General features: G+C 48.2%; 1 pseudogene; it reads right to left on the bottom strand.

Moving 5' to 3' along the window:
• Positions 1–12,762: 12,762 nt before the first annotated feature.
• LOC141157753 (eukaryotic translation initiation factor 3 subunit L-like) overlaps positions 12,763–19,599 on the bottom strand; it is a 34,834-nt pseudogene continuing 27,997 nt past the window's right edge.

The raw sequence follows: 19,599 nt of genomic DNA on the forward strand, positions 1-19,599 counted from the left end.
CACTCCACTTTACAGTTGTGTAGGCCACATTAGCTCATATTAAAGTCTAGTCCACACTTTAGAAAATTAGTGTTTCTTATACCTGTTAGCAGCTGTTCAGGTATAAGCACACTAAGCCCTTAGTACTTTTCTGCCTATCTTTATCAGTCTACCAAGATGAAGAAGGCAAGGAGTAAGGCGCATGAGCGTGGAGTTTCTGCAGGGAGAGGACGTGGGGATTCTGTGCCTGCTGCGGGCACCAGTGACTCAGCATCCCCCAGTTTTACCAGGCAACAGTCCTTTATGCGCAGCTTTGTAGGAGGTCGCTCTACCCCACTGCTGCGGGAGGACCAAATTGAAGCCGTTGTCGGATGGATGGCAGCTAACGCATCGACTTCAATTAGTTCCAGATCCTCTCAGGTCCTGAGCACTGAAGAGCACCCATCTGTCTCTTCACCACCTGCCAAATTGCCCAGGCAGTCAGAGAGCCCTGGACAGGAGCCATCTCTACTTCTGTTCTCTGAATCTCTTGGCTTGGAAAGAGGGGGCCAGCCAAGCAAAATTCTAGAATTAGAAGAAGAGGTAGTATGCAGTGATGCGCAACTGCTTTGTCTCTCTGAATCTGAAGAGGCGGGAGGGCCAGTGCCTATGGTCAGCACACCTCAGTACGCATCTGATGATGAGACTCAGGTGCCACTTTCTGGTACGTACTGTGCTCTCGAGACTACCCAGGAGAAGCAGTTGTTTCAAGAGGGTTGTGTAGATGATGAGGTCCTTGACCCATCATGGCGTGAGGTACAGGAAGGTGGTGGGAGCAGCTCTGAGGAAGAGATTCCCCGAACGGCCCAGAAAGGAGGGAGAGGGAGGGGGCAGACTTGGTTGCCTATAGCCTCCACTTCGGCACCCATTAGGAGCATGCATCTTCCAAAACCCAAAACTGGCGCTCCCAACACTTGCAGTGCCTGGTCCTTTTTTGACACAGTTGCAGATGACATTTGCTTTGTCAATTGCAAGCTGTGTAATCAGAAAGTGAAAAGAGGGAAAAGTGTCAGCAACCTCAATACCACAAATATGTGGAAACATGTGCGGACCAAGCACGTGGTGGAGTTACAAAAATACACTGAAGACCTAGGCCAACCTACAGCGCCACCTACCACCTCTTCAGCTCGTGTTGTAGCCTCTTCCTCCAGCTCACACACAGCTGGTTCGGCTTCCTCACAGGATCGCCATGGAAGAACCTCTGGCACTGTTGTACAGAGACACAGTGTCATTCCACACACAGCACCACGTTCCCTGTCATCCTCACACTCCCAGGCCAGTCTACAGCCATCGTTAGCACAGGCATGGGAGAAAAGGCGCCCATACTCGGCAAACCACCACATAGCACAGGCTCTGAATGCTGGCATTGCAAAACTACTGTCCCTTGAAATGCTATCATTCAGGCTGGTGGAGACTGACACCTTCCGTAACTTGATGGCATTGGCAGTCCCACAATACAACGTGCCCAGCCGCTTTTATTTCAGCAGGCAAGCCGTCCCTGCCCTGCAACAGCATGTGGAGGGAAAAATTAAACATGCGCTACAAAACACTGTCAGTAGCAAGGTCCACCTGACCACCGATGCGTGGACAGGGACGATACCTATCCCTCACTGCCCATTGGGTAAATGTTGTGGAGCCGGGTACTGATCTTGAGAGTGGCGCTGTACGTGTTCTGCCAACTCCAAGGATTGCAGGAATCCAGTCTGTAGACATTGACTCCTCCTCGTACTCCAGTTACTCTGAATCAGCGCTGCAGGAGCCGTCACGGTCTACCTCCACATCGACCCGTGAACACCTGTTACGACCGATATGAGCACAGCCGTGGCCAAACGTCAACAGGCCGTATTGAAATTAATTTCTTTGGGGAATCGAAGCCACACAGCGCAGGAGCTCTTGAATGCCATCAAGCAGCCGAGCGACGTGTGGTTTGTGCCAGCGAATCTCCAGCCAGGCATGGTAGTATGTGACAATGGCCGAAATCTGGTGGCAGCTCTGGGCCTAGGCAACCTCACTCACATCCCATGTCTGGCACATGTGCTCAACTTGGTCGTGCAGAGTTTTTTGAGGGACTATCTGGATCTTGATGCACTGCTGCACAAGGTCCGCATAGAGTGCGCTCACTTGCGGCGTTCCAGCATCGCAAGATCGTGCATTGCAGCTCTGCAGCGCCGATTACGCCTTCCAGAACATCGTATCATATGTGACCTACCCACCAGGTGGAATTCAACATTACATATGTTGGAGAGGTTGTGTGAGCAGCAGGCAGCAGTAATGGAGTACCAGCTGCAGCAGGCGCAAACAAGTCGCACTGCGCGCCGTTCACACTTCACCACCACTGAGTGGGCCTCTATGAAGGACATCTGCCACGTTTTACGTGCCTTCGATTATTCCATGCAGATGATGCACTAGTCAGCGTGACTATCCTCCTTATCTGCCTGCTTGAAAAAACACTGCAAGCACTAAGGGAGGAGGTTTTGGAAGAGGTGCAGGATGAGGAGTCACAAATGCCATCTGCTTCTCTACAGTCTGCGCAACGTGGTTCCTCACAAAGGCCTAGGCAGGGGACACTTTGTGAGGAGGATGAGGAGGAGTCAATGGAGGAGGAAGACATCTCTCCAGAGGAATGGAGGTACACAATGCTCTAGTAGTCAGTATCTAGAGCGAGGGTGGGGTGATGCAGAGCAGGCAGAGATCACGCCTCAAGCAGGGGACAGCGTTTCTTGGCCAGTTGGCAGTCTGCAGCACATGGTTGATTTCATGCTGTAGTGCCTGAGAAACGACCGCCGCATCGCCCACAATCTCAACACGGCTGATTATTAGGTGTCCACCCTCCTAGATCCTCGCTACCGGGACAACTTACAAAGCCTCATAACACCGTTGAACCGGGAGCGTAAAATGCGGGAGTACCAAGACACACTGGTGCATTCCATCATGTTCTCCATTCCACCTGAGAGCAGTGCTGCTAGTGCTTTACAAAGCAGCTCAGTGCGTCGAGGCAGTGGAGGAAGCTCTGCACAAAGAGGGAGCAGAAGCAGCGCCTCAGCACAAGGCAAGACCAGTATGGCCCAAATGTGGCAAAGTTTTGTGTCCCCGCCACAAATGTCTACACCATCACAGACGGCTCCAGTCAGCAGGAGGCAACGTTTCCGTCAGATGGTGACAGACTACATGTCTTGCCCTCTCAGTGTACTCCCAGATGGCTCTTCCCCCTTCAAGTTTTGGGTCTCTAAGCTGGATACATGGCCAGAGCTTAGCCAGTATGCATTGGAGGTGCTGGCTTGCCCTGCTGCTAGTGTATTATCGGAACGCGTCTTTAGTGCCGCAGGTGGTGTACTAACAGACCGTCGCATGCGACTATCCTCCGATAACGTTGACCGGCTTACTTTTCTGAAAATGAACAAGGCCTGGATCTCGCATGACTTTGCCAGTCCTCTTCCAGATTAAATAATTGGTTGTCAACAGTATCCAGGTCTCCTGTTGTGTTCATGTTTCTACCACCTGAAATGTAATCCCTGGGCTCCAACACCGCTAGTTGCTGCTCAGAAGTGCTGTCTGCATAGCCAACATTTCTCCAGTATTATTGGGGTTCAGTAACGTCAGCTGATCCCCTGCTGTGTGTCCGGCAATTTCTCCTGCTCTGTCCACATTGTCACTAACACTGATTTTAAAGTTGCTCCAATTAGGCCTCTGTCTGGCTCCTCTCTGTTTTCAGTATTTACCCTGGGTTCCAGCACCGCCAGCTGTTTCCCTGCAGTGTCTTTGGCACCGGTACTCCCTCCAGCCCATCCTGGTTCCAGCATGCCAGTTGTTTCCAGGTAGTGTCAACGTCACTTTGCCTCCAATACGTTGTCCTGTCGTGTTGCGGTTGGGTTAGCCGACTCTATGGTGCCTGCAGTTTAGGTGACTCCTATGTGAGCTGCTGGATCTGGCAATGAAGGCTGGTTCCATAGTGCCAATAGGACAAGCACCCCCTGTAGGACTGTGGGTTTCGGTAACTCCGGCCGGCTCACGGCCTTGCAACTTTTTTTTTCATGGGTACCTTCCGCTGCCCATCCGAGTTCCAGTACCATCAGCTGGTTCTCGGCAGTGCCTTTGGCTTAGGTGCCTCCTTCTCGGTATCCGAGTTCCACCAACGTCTGCTGGTCCTTGGTAGTGGTTTCTGGCACAGGTACATCCTGCTTAGTAACCAGGTTCCAGTACCGTCAGCTGGTCCTCGGTAGTTCCATTGGCTCTTGTACCTTCTGCTACCCATCCAGGTTCCAGTACCGTCAGCTGGTTCCAGGCAGTGCCTCAGCCTTCTTGTACCTTCTGCTACATTTCCAAGTTCAAGCTTTTTGAAATGGTTTTTGGTGATCACTCTGGATCTCCCTGACGAGGTTTCCGAAGACGAGGACCCTGAAGACCACCCCGAAGACGACGAGGATCCCCAAGACGACCCCGAAGACTACCCTGAAGACGACGACCCTGAAGACGACCCTGAAGACCACCCCGAATATGAGGACCCCGAAGATGGCGACCCTGAAGACCACCCCAAAGAAGACCAAGAAGATGACCCTGAAGAAGATGACCAAGAGGACAAAGAACAAGAAGACAACCACCAAGATACAGAAGAACAAGAGACAGAAGACCAAGAAGCAGAAGAACAAGAAGCTGCAGAACAAAAAGCAGAACATTAAGCATAAGACTAAAAATCAGAGCAAAAGATATTATCTAAATTATAAGCAGAAGAAGACTAAGCAGTGTATGGGGTGAGTTTGTTCCTCCTCATGGTGCCCCTGGAAAAGACCTGCTGCTGCAGGCCAAACTGAACGCGGACAAATCCTGTTGTAAATCTTTTGTGACAGGCAGAACGGAAGGTGTAATCTTCAAACTTTCATAGATAACAATTACAGCAATGCCGGTCACAAATAAGAATATGATGAAGAAGTAGAATATGAAGAAGAAGAATAGTTGAATAAGAAGAATATGAAGAATGTGAAAAAAAAGAATAATAGGAAGAAGGTGAAGAAGAAGAAGATGAATAAGGTGAAGAAGAAGTTGATGAAAAAGATGCTGCTGCTGAGGATGATGAAGGAGAAAGTGTGGGAGAAGTAAAAAAGAAGGTGAAGAGTATGGAAGTAATGAAACATAAATATCTGACAAAATATAAAAAAGCTTAACATAGTCAATATCTTTGTAATTCCGAACGTCTTAAAAAAAATATTAATTCCTGCTATTCCATTTGATTGGGCTAAACCTCTATGCCTTTAATGTCTCCTCCACCTCCCCCAATACATTCTACATTATTCTTAGTTGTTTTCCTTCATGTAGAATTAACCTACAAGGAAAGAAAGGGTTTATTTTCATTCCGATATTTGTGTCCCATTGACTTGCATTGGTTTCCGGTATCGGAATCGGCGATATCCGATATTTTTTGGGTATCGGGCTGATCTAATCCGATCCGATATTTCTCGATATCGGAAGGTATAGCTCAACACTAGTAATAAACGCTCAGTACTGCTACATAAAAATCTTAAAATATTTGCAACAGAGTCGATGGGATGTCAAGATTAGATTACCAGGGGGTGTGGCCTGCAAGACAAGGTGGCAGCAGCTTAACTGCATAGCTCCAGCCAGCCAGGATTAAAACCAGCAAAAAGCAGCACACAGCATCGTCCTACAGCCTATTACCTAACAGCCAGTGGCGGCAGAACACCCAGGGCCCATGATGACCAGGGGAAGGTCTCAAAAAAGAGGATCCCCGGCAAGATTGGAGGCTTTCTTCCAGAGGGGACAAACAACAAGAACAGTGAGTAAGATGTCACCTGCCTCTCCTGCAACTTCTTCACACTCCTCAGGGGGAGAGGAAGCAGAGAATGTGAAACACAGCAGCAGGGATAATGAGCCCACAGCACCAATGACAAGGGCAGATATGCAAGAATTTCTGGCTGCAATTCGCTCCTCCATGAGGGAAGATATGCAGGCAATGTTGCAGGAGATAAAATGGGAGATTACTTCCATAGGGGATCGCACTTCCCACATTGAAAACAAGATGGAAGAATATGCCAGAACGATCAATGCCTTGGTAGATGAAAATGAGGCCCTCAGGGAAGAGATGTCTCGAGTCACTGATAAAATTTATGACTTAGAAGATAGATCCAGACGTAACAATGTGAGGCTTAGGGGAATCCCTGAAGAAGTGCCAGATAAGGATCTCTCTGAGTTCATGCGACGCTTCCTGGTGGCTGTATTACCTGAGGTTGCCCCTAATGAATTAATGGTGGACAGGATTCACAGAACACCGAAGCCCAGACACGTAGATCCTACCCTGCCTAGAGATACCTTGGCACGCATTCATTTCTTCACTACGAAGGACATGTTCCTATACCAATTAAGGAAAACCCCCAGGCTGCCTGAGGAATTTCAAAATCTGCAGGTCTTTCCAGATATTTCTGCGGCTACCCTGGCAAAGAGAAGAGAATTTGCCCATGTGTGCAGGGCATTGAGAGAGGCCGGCATACGGTATAGATGGGGATTCAACCCAGTAAAACTACTAATACTCCGTGACAGTGGCGTGGTAGCGTGTTTTACCCCTAAACAAGATTGGTTTCCTGGAAGATTGCCTATGTTCCTAGACAACCTGCTAAGGGCAAGAAAATTGCGTAGAAATGGGTATCGACCTGAAAGAGAGGCGAGGACGCTATCCTGGCTGAGATGGAGCTGTTAGAGGATTGCTGACCTTTTTTTTTTCCCTTTGTTCTTGTTGTTCGGCGGAAGCCTTCTAGTTGGTGATCCTCTGGACTGTGAGAAATCTTGCTGAGTGACAGCGAGATTTGAAAATCTCACGGGACCCCGTGGTCAGATTTATGTCTGAAGAATTTACTTTTTTGACTGAAGTTTTCTCTGTTTTTTTCTGTGGACTTTTTTCCGCTGTGTTTTTTCCTTCTTTTTACTGTTTTTATTTTTTTTCCAATTTAACTTGAGGTGTATTTCCCCTATTGATGTAACTGCTGATTGTTCTAAGAACATATGTGCTTTTTTCAGTGAATGGCTCATGAGGGGTAGTGTTGGGTGGATTGGGGTGGGGGAGGGGGGAGAGAAAAATTGGATTTTTGTATGCGGCTGTAACGGGTCCGGGAGGCGGACTGTAACGGGTCCGGGAGGCGGAACCTCTGAGCTACTATACAAGGGGGCGGCCCTTGTAAGGGAGCGGGTGGCAGTCTCTGGGTGAACGGACAGGGAGTTACGGCAAGTGATCAGGGCAGTCTCTGGGTAAGGGGTAGGTACGACCTGTGATGGCAGAGCCTCCGGGTAGGCTAGCAGGCAGATGGTAGATGTGTGCTCCCAGGTGAGCAAGCGAGAGTCTCTGGAATAGCAGGTGGTCACGGCACGTGACGGCGGGACCTCCGGGCTGGCAAGCAGGCAGGTAACGGAGATGCGCTCCCAGGTGAGCGGGCAAGAGTCTCTGAGATAGCTGGTGGTCACAGCACGTGACAACGGGACCTCCGGGCTGGCAAGCAGGCAGGTAACGGAGATGCGCTCCCAGGTGAGCGGGCAAGAGTCTCTGAGATAGCTGGTGGTCACAGCACGTGACAACGGAGCCTCCGGGCTGGCAAGCAGGCAGATAACGGAGAAGCGCTCCCAGGTGAGCGGGCAAGCTGGTCCATAGACAGACTGACCGGAGTAGTAAGGCAGACCGTCGGACCTCAGGCAAGCAGGCAGGTAGCTGATATGCGCTCCCAGGTGAGCGGGCAGGCTGGTCCTTTAGACAGACTGACAGGAGTAGTAAGGCAGACCGTCGGACCTCAGACTGGCAGACAGGTAACAAGTATTCAGGCAGGAATCAGGCAGGTAACTGGCAGGTAACTAGCAGGAAACTGGCAGGTAACTGGCAACGGGACCTGAGGGCTGAAGCACAGGTGAGACACAGGTGCAAACAACATTGCTCGGGCACCTCCATTTTGGAGGAGGTGCCTTATATATGATGAAGTCCTCCGGCCATTGGCCGGGGACTCTTTAGGGCGGCGCGCGCGGCCCCTTTAAGAGGAGGGGAGCGCGCGCGCGCGCGCCCTAAGCACAGGGGCCGGGAAGGAGCGCGCGCTGAGAGCAGAGCAGGAGGAGGACGCCGGGACGGAGCGCGCGCTGACAGCAGAGCGGGGGGAAGATGCCGGGCACGGAGCAGAGCGGTGAGGGGAGCAGCGTCCCTGCCTAGCAGAGGGCAGGGACGCCGGCACTACAGCGGCTCATAACAATTTCCTCCTTTATGTGTAACTATGAGTATACAATTTCTCTCGTTGAATGTGAAAGGGTTAAATTCACCTGCCAAACGCTCTATGTTGTGAAGGGAGGTGAGGAAATCGAAGGCAGACATTGTGTGTCTGCAGGAGACGCATTTATTGGCAGCTGATAATCATAGATTGCATCAGGCACAATTCCCCCATATATTCTTTGCAAATGCCCAGACTAAGACAGCAGGAATCTGTATTATGATAAAAAATTCGGTGGCCTTCCAGAACATTCAGATGTGTGCAGACCCCATGGGTAGATACTTGGTGTTGGTGTGTACATTGAATGGGACCCCTCATACGATTTCAGCACTATACGCCCCAAATTCTGCCCAGCTCCCATTTGTGCGAAAAGTCCTCTCTACCATTTCAACACTTAAACAAGGGGAGGTTATTGTATGCAGGGATTTTAACATGCCAATGGATGGTACTTTAGACTGCTCATCTAGATTGGGTCGCCCTCGGAGAGAATTGGGCAAGTTGGTCCATGAATTTGGTCTGCACGATTTTTGGAGATACTCTCATGTCAGTGAAAGGGACTATACTTTTCATTCTCTCCGACATGGGTCACATAGTAGGATTGACTTACTCCTAGTAGACAATAGAGCTCTCAATAGATGTATATCTGCGGAGGTTGGAACGATTACGTGGTCTGACCACGCACCGATCTACCCGTGTACATCTTGCGCACCAATTCAACCCAAAACCACACTGGCGACTAAACACCTCTTTATTATTGAATGACTCTATAATGACAAAAGCAACAGCAGAATTGACATCTTATTTTGAATTAAATGACAATGGCACAGTTTCCAACGAGACTTTATGGACAGCGCACAAAGCGGTGATACTGGGAGTCTTCTTACAACAAGCGTCACAATTGAAAAGAAAGAGGAAGCAACATAGGAATGACCTCCTGACTGAGTTGAAAAAGCTAGAAATATTAAATAAAACCTCCCCCTCACCGGCTACCACTGAGGCCATATATCAGCTCAGATTTAAACTGCGCTCTGATATGCTGGCAGTATATGAATATAACCTCCGCAAGTTCCAACTTAGTCACTACGCCATGGGAGATAGGCCGGGAGCCGTTTTGGCCAGGCGGGTCAAGAAAAGGGCTGCAAAATCCAGAATAGATCATCTACGGGACTCGAAAGGGTTGATAGCCAGAAGTCCGAAGGACATAGCTACAGTCTTTGCTGCATACTATAGATCTTTATATAACCTAAAAGATGATGTTGATACCCCACAGCCACAACAGATATTGATCAATATTTGAGTGATTTGAAGCTCCCGAAGGTTTCCCGGGAACAGTTACAAATATTGAATGCCCCCTTCACAGAAGTAGAACTGAAAGATGTTATTAATTCATCCAAATGTCACAAGACCCCTGGCCCAGACGGCATGGCTAATGAGTACTATCGTGGTTTCCAAAAAATTCTTACCCCATACCTTATCAGGTTATATAATACCTGGAGAGACTCGGGAAAGGTAGCAGTACCTAATTTGGAGGCTACGATCGTCAAATTGCCTTAGCCTAGAAAGACCCCCGATTCTCCAGGTAATTTTAGACCAATAGCACTTTTGAATAGTGATGTAAAGATCTTTACCAAGCTCTTTGGCTGTTAGACTAAATCGTGTCGTTCCTTCCCTGATATCCTCGGATCAAGTTGGTTTTGTAGCTGGTAGGGAAGCTAAAGATGGTACGAGGAGGATGTTGGATCTGATCAGATCAGAGTGGCAGAGTTGAGCGACCTCCCCAGTGCACTCCTGTCGCTAGATGCTGAGAAAGCGTTTGATAGGGTGCACTGGGGATACCTTAAGTGTTTTGCTTAAATTTGGACTAAAAGGACCTATTCTGTCTGCTATTAACGCATTGTACTCCACTCCTTCCGCTAAGGTTTTGACGTCTGGTTTCCTCTCTGAATCCTTCCCCATAACAAATGGGACATGGCAGGGCTGCCCCTTATCTCCAGTCATATTTGCTTTATGTATGGAGCCCTTGGCTGAAAAGATTAGAAATAACTCAGAGATTTCGGGCATCTCGGTGGGGGGGGTCCTCCCACAAAATCGGTCTTTATGCAGACGATGTGGTTATCCCGTGCACTGATCTGGACAGGTCCTTCTCTGCCATTATGTCCGATCTCAAAACGTTTACGAACATCTCGTATTATAAACTGAATGTAGCTAAGATGGTTGTCCTGCCGATTTTTGTTCCGTTGTCACTTAGGCAAAGACTGGAAGGGGCATACCCTTTTCAGTGGGCGCAGGAAGGAATGACGTATTTGAGTATCAGCTTAACCCTTTCAAAACAATTAGTGGAAGTAAATTTTACTAGACTGATAAATACGGTGCGGGAGGAGCTGGCGGTATTACAAAACGTTGTTGCATCGTGGATAGCCAGGATAAATATTTTTAAAGTGAAGGTCCTTCCAAAAATGTTATACTATTTTAGGTGTATCCCAATTAAAATCCCTTCTAAAATCATAAATACCCTTCAAAGACTGGCTAATAATTACGTTTGGGACAATAGGAGACCGAGGGTGTCTGGTAGACTTTTGTATTATCCATATGACATGGGAGGGATGGGCATGCCCAATCTCATAGCCTACTATACAGCGGCGGTCTTGACGGGAATCAGGGACTGGTGGAACATGGACAGTGGCCACAAATGGTTGCAAATAGAGTACTTACTTGCCCGAAACCATTCTACCAGATTGATATTGGAGACAGAAGTAGTGAAGCAAAGCACTATGGTCGCCGTGTTACCAACATCGGAGGCTACTATGCATTGTTGGAGGAATTTGGCATCCAAACTGCTGTTACTCCCCAGGACTGAGATCTCTTTACGAGCTCTAGAATATCATATTCCATATATTAACCTTCAACGTTGGGTGACAGCTGGAGTTCAATCGCTAGCAGACCTGTTGGAGGACAATGTAATAATTCCTTTTGATAAACTAGTTATGAGATTCCCGGACCTACGGCCCTTGTTTTACCAGTATTGCCAAATAAGGCATTTACTTCACTCTACACAGACATCCCCCTTTTTTATTCTACCTAAGGATAAAAGAGCTATGGGTTATTTTCTCCACTCTAAGACCGGTTCTAAGGGGGTTTCTATACTTTATAGGGCTCTAAACGACCCAGATCTGGACGATAAATTGACGTATATGACTCGTTGGGAACGGGATCTAAGAATTTCGACGGACCCTCAGGACTGACGGGATGGTTTGGATGAGGTCCAGCGAGTTTCGTCGTGTTTAAACCACCTAGAGCAGCTTAAAAAGACGCACATGAGGTGGTACTACTACCCGGCACAGATGGTACACTTCGGGTCTGAATCATCATCTTTATGTTGGAGAGGATGCAATGGGGAAGGCTCGTTGGGCCACATGTGATGGTTTTGTCCAAAACTTCAATCACTATGGGGGGCATTGGATAATTTGATATGGGATGTACTGGGGACTCACCTGGAGATAACACCTAGTATGGGAATACTTCATATAGGATTAATGGATGTCCCCTGGGAAATTAGAGGAATTTTGTCACATATTCTGATCGCAGTTAGATCAGCTATCGCGGCTAAATGGAAAGGAATGGGCATCCCTACGGTGGGGGAGATAGTGACCAGACTAAACACGAACTGTCAATATGAAAGGGCTCTGGCACACACACTCAAGGCAAAGAAGAAAACTGATAAAATATGGGAACCTTGGTTAAACAGCCCACTGTTTATACATGGGAACGTTGAGGAAGCGAGATATTTTGTGCGCCGTTCTGAGTTTGGGTGACGCGCGGGACGATTCTGGGCCCCTCTCCCTACCTTGCACCTCCGATCTTGCAATAGAGAAAATATGAGCCATGCGACATTCACAGCTCACAGTGAGCTTGGTGCCTGTAGGCGGGTGCATACTGCGGAGGAGGAGCCATTTTCATTTTTTTGCATAGTGTCAACCTCCTAGCGACAGCAGCATACACCCATGGTCCTGTATCCCCCAATGAAGCGATAGAGAAATATGAGCCATGCGACATTCACAGCACTTACGGATATAAATTATTTCTCACAACCATCTAATATATGGGGAGTTTAATGTAATTAATCCATTTTTTTTCTTTTATGGATATGTATTTTCCTTTTATTTTATTTTTATACTGTTCATTTTGTACATTTTGTAAGCCCAGAGGTTGGGGCACAGTTTTGGGCATATGTTGGCCCTATAGATTGTATGTTCTGATTTTTGTGCAAAATTCAATAAACACATTGTTTAAAAAAAAAAAAGGATTAGATTACCTAAGATTAGCGTGCCTACACAAACTACGTGGTGCAGAAAACATGGCTAAAGGCAGAAAAACATTTACTCTGTAAACTGGTTTTGAAAGTTTTTAGATTTTTTATTAAAACATTTAAGTCCACTTGATAGCGCCAGCAATGTGTGGGGAGATGTAGGTTGACCTTCAGTCCTTATAAATATCTTGTCTACTTGAACTGCTTTCAAGGTTTCTGGCTCATCTTCTGCAAAGTTTTGTCTAGCTGTAAAACAGAAATCTAAGTTTCAGTCACATAATACAGACGTACTGAAGAGGCTTTAGAGGCCTCACCTGCACTCTTTAACGTGCATTAAACTAGTCCAATATGGCATTCTTGTCTAAGTTTGTGGATCTGTGCATATCTCTAGTAAAAAATCCTTAATGAACCTTGGCAGTAAATGAAAAAGTACAATGATATAATTTCCAATTATTAGACTCCAATAATATACTATACACATGTGCACCTGAAACCAGAAGAGCTTAAATCTCCGAATACAGCTACATAACAATTAACCTATTAATCATAAGATTAAAGGGAACCTGTCAGGTCAGATAATGCTATTAACCTGCAATAGCTTTATGAGGGTGCCCGGCAGCAGTACTGAAAATGCAGCACCCAGGAGAAAATTAACTTTATTTCTCCCGGGAGCAGCCGGCTTTCAGTCATACCAGCTTGCTAGCATGGCTTCAGTTACCTCTCACAGCACTGTGAACCTGTCACCACGACACAGCATTTTGACTGACAGCTGTCACTGATGAATCGCAGAGCCTGCTGTCAGTCAGTGCCGGTCCATGCTTACAGCTGCTGCTCTCAGTGCTGTGAGCAGGGACTGTAATTGCTCCAGGCTTGACGGAAAGCCAGCAGCTCCATGGAGAAATAAAGTTCATTTTCTCCCGAGTGCAGCACTTTCAGTACAACGGCTGGGCACCTTCATAACGCTATTAACCTGCAGATTAAACCTATATCTGCAGGTTAATAGAAGTATCATACTTGACAGGTTACCTTTAAAAAGAACGCTAAATCTAAAGAAAGCATGGTCACAGGAGTCAAATTTAGAGCTTTTTTTTTCTTTGATTTAAAGGGGTAATCTTGTTCGGCTCACTTACGTATCGGTAGGTGAGCAGATATCTGACTGGCGTGCCTGAGCGGCAGGTATTGGGCACCTGTCCCATTCTAACTAATAACCTTATGTGGACTACCTGTATGTCCATTCTAGTGAAATAATTCCAGTTGGCATCAGAGATGAATTTCAGCTTGTGCAGGCAAGTGAGGAGAGGAGAACGATATCAGCCACAGATGCCCACAAGCTGTAAGATATCTGAAGGTGTGACATCAACGGCCCCACTCGCCTCCAGATACAGCAGTGAGCGGAACCGCCTTACTGCTTTACAGCGCTAGAACATGAGCCCTTATAATTATAGCAAACCCTCACCTCTTCAAACTTGTGTATCTGTCGTATAAAGAAGTCTCAGTAGCGTCAGGCGACTTTGGTATCTGCAATGTGAATCATGTCCTAAAGGAGAATGGAATCAAAATAAATTGAAGAAGGTCAGTTACACATAATATAGGAACGACAACAACTATGCGGATAAGACAAAAACCAGAATGCCATCCAATGTATTATTAAATGTGTAAAACTTGGATAATCACACAGCTGAATACTGTACCTTATCTATGTAGAAGTCCACTTCTGATGCGGACTGAAATTCTCCCTCCAGTGCAGAAATGCCGCTAGTCCACACGAGGTTCTTCATCTTATGCTTGAAAACGAGAAGCTGAATGCGAAATTCCTGTTCTGGTAAATCCAAGAATCCTGCCAGCTTGGCCACGGGCATAGTGGTATATAACTTCAGGAAACTGGGAGGGAAAAAAAAAAGCAAACATGGTGAAAACGCAATTATGTGAGGTCTCTGGACATCTTTCTACCCCAACATTCTCCGCTCGAAGGAATGTCCCCAGGACGACATATGATCAAGCACTTTGCCGTTTAGGTCTTGCTGACTCTTGCTTTGTAAAAAATAAACAATATATATTATTGTGCCTGCGTATGATCCTGCATTGGTACAACATGGGCTCATTGGATACTATAAGCAGGACATTCAGGATAATTCAGCATACTGCTGCGTGCAGAGGCGCGATGTGGCATCTTACACCAGTTCCAGAATGGAGACGCACCTGCGGATGGTGGACAGCTGTGCCTGCTGCTGGACTTCATCCAGAAAGACTTTAAGTTGCTGAAGATAAGGTTCTTTGTGAGAGTTGGGGTGAACATTATCATAGTTAGGGACCACTGGTGACAGGAACTTGGGGCAGGCGTAATTAAAGAGCTCTTCATAAATCTGTGCATCGCTGATGAGTAGAAGAAAATTTACACGTGGTCAGAAATTACAAAAACGCAGAATATTTACTTGTATTACATACCCAAATGTTGTAGATCATCCAAACCCTCGGACACATTTCTATCTGAAATGTGTACTGAGCCATCTACTCTAATCACAAGTTTAATGGCGTTTTTCACTTATAGGAAATTTCAAGGGGGAACTGGAAAAGGTTTCCCCAGAAGAAAGCTGTAATTTTTATTTTAAAATTTTATAAATGAAAACCAAACTGTATGGACAAAAGTATGAAATACAGGTTTATCATTTAGCCTTTACTAACATGTCTTGGAGAAAACTTGGCGCTCAGGTAATTGATGACAGAAGATAATTTTATTGTGTGCAGGCAATCCAAAATAAAGAAGGTCATTGCATGGCCTAGACGTCATCAGTAGTGTTGAGTAGTGTTGAGCCACCCCCGTAGTGTTCGAGTTCGGTTCGGTTCGTCGAACACCCGTGTGTTCGCTGAACTGTTCGTCGAACTGTTCGTCGAACACCTTCGAACACCGTTAAAACCAATGGCAGGCAAACAAAAACACATAGAAACACATAGAAAACACCTTCAAAGGTGTCCAAAAGCTGACAAACTGCTCAGAAGACATAACTAACACATGGAAAAGTGACAAGTACATATAGTCATGCGAAAATAAAAGAGGTGGAGGAGTAAAAGGAGGGGGAGACACAGATATAGGCATGTCATGCCCTTCTAAAATCCAAAGAGTGAGAAGCCGACACGGCCAGTCCGTTCCTACCCGTGCCACCTCCGTGTCGCCGGGTTTGTGCCAGAGCCGTGGTGGACCCTGACGGCCAGCCCCCCTCTCCTAATACTGGTGCCTGTCCGCTGGTGGGTCGAGCCCCCCGCGGTGGGGGGGGAGTAACATCTGCAGAAGAAAGACCATCTTCCAGCCAAACTAACATGTCGACTTCTTTTCGTGGACAATGTGATACGATCCCTTTGTTACGGACACGCCCATCGCTACAAATTCCAGATGAGGCACAAAAACAGCAGGTGCTTCAGCGGATATCAAGTGCTCCTTCAAGTGGGCTCTCCTCCACCTCAACTTCAACATCACAAATACTCCAGTCCTCAGAGGTGTCACCCCAATCGCACTTGCTTCCTCACAGCTCCCAAGTCTCCAGCTGCCCGTCTGAGTATGGGGTAACACAGATGGTTGAGTCTGCACAGCTGTTTACTCATACTATAGCCTGGGAAACGGAGGTCTGCTCCAGAGCTTCTGTTAATCCAGACGAGGAAATGATCTGCACTGATGCCCAGAATCTTTATAAGTCGGATCCAGGACCAGATGAAGAAGGTTCTGAGCATAATGTAGACCCTCGTTCCCAAACTGTAACTTCTGTTGGTGGAGACAATGATGAAGACGATGATGAGACTCAAATACCTGATTGAAGCGACAACTTGACTTTTCGGTCAGGGCAGGAAGAGGTTGGCTTTGAGGACGACGGGTGTGATAACACACAGGGTGATGATGACAAGGTTGGAGATCCCACTTACTGTCAACCCACAGTCAGCCAGTCGATGAGGTCACCCGGGCCTTTGCCTGGCCTTTGGGATGTCGCGGTGGTCGGCTCCCTGGCCCGTACCCTGGGGTCACTCTTTAAAAGGGTGGATAATTGTTAATTTTAAAAGAGTTTGTGACACCACCTGTGGTATCTGGTGAGAAGCACCAGCGCTGCAGCAGTCCACTGAGGCCCGTGATAAGGCAACTCGATGGTATAGCTCCCCACAGGTGGAGCTAGGTCTCAGGGCAGCGTATGCAGGGGGAATGCAGGACAGGCGAGACCCAGCTTGGTCAGAGCAAGAACAGAAACGGACACGGTAGTCACTTCAGTACCTTTTACTGGAAGAAATTCAGGCACATCCTGGAGCACTGTAGGGTGAAGGGTGCATATCAGGATCCTCCCCAATGAGCGGGTGTAGGGCCTCCTGTTTCTTGCCTCTGCGCAGTAAGTTTCTGACCTGCCTGGAGCTAGGCCTAACTTTGTCTCTGTCCTGCGCTGGCTGACCTTGTGGTAGGGCCGTCTCTAGAAGTTCACGCTCCCAGTATGCGGGGCCTAAGAGTCTCCTGGCTCTGTTACGTATCAGCACCTTAGTGATCCTGGGACTTGTAGTTCTCCAGGGATTCCGGTTATGCCTTACTGGGTCATAGAGATCCCGGTAAGCTCGGATCCGGTGTCCGGTAAATGCTTCGGGGTGAGCTGGTTAAGCTCCTCTGCCCCTTATGTACTAACTCGCCACTCGCCTTCGGCCTACTCGGGCCCTCAATAGGCTATACACACTAACGGCAGCTTGCCGCGCTTCACCGATCTTATGACACCGGCACACCTTAAGCTCTATCTGGGCTCCCTGAATCTAGCTAGCAGGAGCCTCGTGCTCCACTGCTGAACTATTAACTGAGTTCTCTAGACTAGACTGAGCTCCACTGCAGACTGACCTCTCTTAGGCTTCTCTACTGCAGGAACTCTTCAGAGGAACTGAACTGCCTAGCTCCACCTTCCCTATTTATATCCCTAACGGGCTCCCTCTGCTGGTCTGAGGTGGAAGGTGGAGATGTGTGAATGTTTATGGGGGCCTCTTGTGGAGGATTCCATCAATACACTCTTCTAGGATCTGTGATACCAAGCGCAGCGGGGCGTCACAGATGCTATTGACAACGAGGTTAGGTTGCGCCTTCCTGGACAGAGAAGGAGTACTGGAAGCACGTCAACAACTGCATCCTCAACCACAACTCCGCCTCTGACCACAAGTCGTAGTGGCTCTTCAGGTCGCATGGGCTCTAAGCCTTGCATAGCCTGGGCATTTATTCAGATCGATAAGGATGACCCAACTCGTGTTATCTGTAATATTTGTCACCAAAAGCTAAGTAGAGGCCAAAAAATCCATAGTTTGAGTACTTCATGCATGTACCGTCACATGGATATGAAGCATAAGTTGCAGTGGGAAGCTCACTGTGCTACAATGTGGCCTAGCAGGCTGGGCCAACCACCGTCTGCCCCATCTTGTGCATCCGCGGCCTCTTCATCCTCTGTGACTGGGGGGACAGCAGTCACACATGTTTTTGGACGCAGACCTGCCACCTCTTTACCTGCAACAGCCAGTGTGATTGGCAGGTCGTCAGTTCATTGGGAAGTGGAAACACCTGCTGGTGTTGAGAGCTCTCTGACATCGAGAGCACCACCTTTGGATAAAGGCAACCTAACATGTCCGCCTGCATCTTCCTCACAGACCGGCAGTTTGCCAGGGACACCCTACTCAACCCCGTCAAAGCACAACAGCCAGCCCTCGGTCCCTCAGATGTGGACAAGTAAAAGACCATTTCCTCCTAGCCATGAGAAAGCTAAGAGGTTGAATTTCACCATCTGCAAGCTGTTGGCTACAGAAATGCTGCCTTTCCGCCTGGAGGACACAGTGGATTTTTGAGACCTTATGTCCGTCGCAGTGCCCCAGTACCAGATGCCCAGTCGGCACTACTTCTCAAAGAAAGGTGTGCCTGCGCTCCACCAGCATGTCGCACACAACATCACCGCTTCTTTGAGAAACTCTGTGTGTGACAGGGTGCATTTCACCACAGACACTTGGACGAGTAGGCATGGACAGGGGCGTTACATGTCGCTGACAGGGCACTGGGTAACTATGGTGACAGCAGGACAAGGGGCTGCTGTCCAAGTCTTGCCGTCCCCGCGAGTTGTACGTCAATCCTCTTTATCTAGAAGTTCCTCCACTGCTTCTGCCTCCTCAACCTCCTCTCGGTCCTCCACCTGCACCCAAAGCCTGTCTGGTAATGCCACCTGCTTTCTAACTGCGCACCTCCTTACTATGCTGGCAGCAGGGCTCAACGGCATCAGTGTTTACTTTGAAATGTCTGGGAAATGTGAGTCACACAGCTGAGGACTTGTGGTCAGCTCTGGAGACCCAGTTTCATGAATGGTTGTCTCCACTGGACCTGCAACCAGGGAAGGCCGTGTGCGACAATGCTGCAAACCTGGGTGCGGCCCTTCGCCGGGGCAATGTTACACACGGGCCTTGTATGGCTCACGTGTTGAACCTGGTTGTCCATAAATTTTTAGCCCACTATCCCGGACTAGATGGCCTTCTGCAGAGGGCACGGTCGCTGTGTGCTCACTTCCGCCGTTCGCATCCCGCAGCTCAACGACTTACATCTCTACAGAAGTCGTTGGGCCTGCCAGTTCACCGGCTGAAATGCGATGTGCCGACACGGTGGAATTCAACTCTGCACATGTTGCAGCGACTGTGGCAGCACCGACAAGCCCTGGTGCAATAGTTTCTGACGTATAGCCTGGGCCAACGAGATCCAGAGGTGGGGCAAATCACACAGCAGGAGTGGTCTCAGATCAGGGACCTATGAAGTTGACGCGCCCCCTGGGCCGTGGGGTACCCGGAGCCGGGCCGGTAGACGCTGGGGGTTGTAGTCACTGTGGCGGTGACCCGGTCCGTGACCCAGGGCGGTCAATCCAACGGTAATTTGTATATATGGATTTTATAATGTCCGACTACGCCACCTGTGGAGTGCGGCCAAAGGGGCCGCCGCTGCGGAACAGTCCTCTGAAGCTGGTGGTTTTGCTGCAATGGTATTATTACTCACCACAGGAA

This window comes from Phyllobates terribilis, unplaced genomic scaffold, assembly GCF_046119375.1.
Source record: "Phyllobates terribilis strain yellow unplaced genomic scaffold, ASM4611937v1 Scaffold_8__6_contigs__length_399053987, whole genome shotgun sequence".
NCBI lineage: Eukaryota > Metazoa > Chordata > Amphibia > Anura > Dendrobatidae > Phyllobates > Phyllobates terribilis.